Genomic DNA, 3,160 nt, shown 5'->3' with positions numbered 1-3,160 from the left:
AGCGTCAGCCCAGAGTTTAACAGGCCTGCGTTGCCCAAGAAAAGACTGGTTGGCATCAGCTTGGGGAAGAAGAACGGGCATGCGGTGGGCAGGTCTCGGTGTATCTGCAAGTTGAAGCCTGTGGGCATCCGTAGTGTGTCCCTGTGTGAGGGAGTCCGGGTGTGGCTGGGGGTGTTATGTGAGTCTTGGGTGTACGTGAGTCTGGGATTGTGTCTGACTGACTTTGGCTCTGGGAGGCTGTGTGCGTCTCTACCTGGGCTGTGTCTCAGGGCCTGTGTGTGGTGAGGTGTGTGGAAAACTGAGAGGGTGTCAGCGAGTGTGCTGAGTGTGCGTGTACAAAGGCGTGTGCCTGAGTCTGGGTGTGTGTGTGGATGTGCTGGTGTGTGTTTGAATGCATGCGACCATGTGTGAATGAGTGTGTAAGAGTGCGTGTTGTATGTCCCTTTCTGCATGAGTCTGAGTGTGCGTGTGGATGGCGTGTTAGTGTGACTGCGTGTGACACACGCCTCGTCCACATTTTGCAACTACCAAACGTCTTCCAGACTCAGTCTGAGCGCCCCAAGCCGACTCCAAACGTTGGATGTCACCACTGAGTATTGGAGACCCCCAAATAGAGAATCAACTTCCCACGTCGTCAAAACCAAACAATTCCACAACACAGCAAAATAAATTCCAGATGAAGAAGGGAAACCACAAAGCCAAAGAGTGGGTCGAACTGAAAATCATTTTCATGGATCGTATTTCAGTTTCTCTAAATGCGCCTTCTCCGCTGGACTCCTCCCTTGCCTAGAAAATACCTGGCGATCTGCTTCCGTAGAGATTACAGCCAAGAAAACCCTGTAACCCACCGCCATTGACTGGATTCTGACTCACAGAGCCCCTTTTCACTTTGTCACCAACGGATGGGAGTCAACCGGGCCCCTTTCCGGGGTCTGACCCTGGGGAACAGCAGGAGAGTTTTCCCGGATGAGGAAACTGAGGTTCAGAGAGGAACGGAAGAGCCGGCGCTCGAACCAAGAGCCCTTCGACTTCAGGGCCCTTCCCATCACCGCGCAGGCGGGAAAGGCGCCACATCCCGCCTGGGGCCGCACTGCTCCCGTCCCCAAGGCCCTCCCTCCTCACGCTGAATCCACCTGGCTCGGCCCACTCAGGTGAAGACCAGGGCGCCCTGAGACTCTAATGGTATGAGACCAGGTCCTAGAATGGCCTGGAGGGAACCGTGGGGACTCCCAGCGGAGTCGATGACCCCCGCCCTGCCTCCTGTGGACCCGCCTGACCCGGGAAAGGGCGTCTGTTGGAGCCGGCTGCGGTGCGCGCAGCGTCCACCAGAGGGCGCGCCAGGATCGCTGATGAAAGGCGCGTGGGCGCAGCTTCCCGGGAGCGCAGCGTGCGCCCAGATTGACTTGGCTCAGTAACGTGAGCGGTGGCTAAGGCATTCGGCTGCTAACCAAAAGGTTGACAGTTCCAACCCACCGGCCGCTGGGAAAGAGAAAGCTAAGGTCGTCGGCTTCCCTAAAGATTTACAGGCTTGGAAACTACATGGGGGTGGCGAGGAGTCGAAACAGACTCCATGGCACTTAGTTTAGTTTCGATTTGGTACGATATTCCAGGCTGTGTCTGAAGGGTTCGGATTGTTTTAGCACAGTCTAGGCGCTCTTGTTGTCAGATGCCATACAGTCACAGCGACGCCATGTACGACAGGACAGAACACGGCTGGGTCCCGGGGAGTCCTCACAATTGCATGGTGTGAGCCCATTGTTGCAGCCACCGTCAATCCACCTCGTTGAGGGTCTTCCCTTCTTCGCCCACCCTCTACTTCACGCATGATTTCCTCCTCCAGGGACTGGTCCCTCCTAATAACGTGTCCAAACTACGTGACACAGTCTCGTCCTCCTCACCTCCAAGGAGCGTTCTGGCTGGACTTCCTCCAAGGCAGAGTTGCTCATTCTTCTGGTACAATAGTCTATGTCCACACATTCAATGACATCAGTTCCTCCATCTTCCTCATTCATTGTCCAGCTTTCTCATGCATGTGAGATGACAGAAAATACCACGGCAGGGATCAGGTACACCTTAACCTTCAAAGTGACAAAGTGACATCTTTAAAAAAAAAACACTTTAAGGAGGTCTTTTGCAGCAGATTTTCCCAATGCAATATATCCTTTGACTCCTTGACGGATGTGTTCACTGGCATTGATTGTGGACCCAAGTTCACCCTGAGGAAAGTGAGGCTCAGAGAGGTTAAGTGACTCACCTAAGGCCACACAGTGCTGGAATCTGAATACAGGTGGTCCGAGGGGATTCAAACCCTTCTGGATGATTCTACAGTCTATGACCGGACCTCCTTTTTGATGTTCTTCAAACCCCAGGCAGGAGGAAAGTGGTGTGTGCATAGCAAGAGCCAGGAGACAAGCCAGGATCACCTGGGGCAGGTCACGAAGGGCGTGGGGTGCTGGGTCAGGGAGGGTACACTCTCCTGGGACCTCAGTGGTCTCCCCACCTTGTCCTCACCTCACCCTCTCAGGGCCAGGTAGGGGGTGGGCTGACAGTACCTGGCTCCTGACTAATAATCTCTGTTGGACTCACTGAAGAAGCTGAGACAATATGGGCCCCATTTTCAAGAGTGTAAATGGAGCTAGAAGACCACAGAAGAACTGATGCATTTGAACTGTGGTGCTGGCGAAGAACATTGAGTGGTACCGTGGACCACTAGAAGAACGATCGAACACGTCTTGGAGGAGCCAGCTGCAGTTCCCAGAGCTTCCACCAGAGGGCGCATCAGGATCGCTGATGAAAGGCGCGTGGGCGCAGCTTTCCGGGAACGCAGGATGCGCCCAGATTGACTCGGCGCCACAGCTGGAATGCTCCTTAGAAGCGAGAATGGCCAGACTTCTTCTCTCATACTTTGGTCATGTTGTCAGAAGGGACCAGTCCCTGGAGGATATCATGCTTGGTAAAGTGGAGGGTCAGCAAAGAAGGGGAAGGCCCTCAATGAGATGGATCGGCACAGTGGCTGCAACGATGGGCTCTGGTATAGCAAGGATCTGAGGCTGGCACAGAACCAGGCAGTAATTCATTCTGTTTACATAGGGTTTCTGAGTCAGAACTGACTGCAAGACACCTACAACAACCAAAAATGGAGGCACCAAGAATTCATAAC

This window comes from Orycteropus afer, unplaced genomic scaffold, assembly GCF_000298275.1.
Source record: "Orycteropus afer afer isolate SDZICR_OR568_19922 unplaced genomic scaffold, OryAfe1.0 scaffold00099, whole genome shotgun sequence".
Classification (NCBI taxonomy): Eukaryota; Metazoa; Chordata; class Mammalia; order Tubulidentata; family Orycteropodidae; genus Orycteropus; species Orycteropus afer.
The sequence above is the reverse complement of the archived record's forward strand: the minus strand, read 5'-3'. Positions refer to the sequence as shown.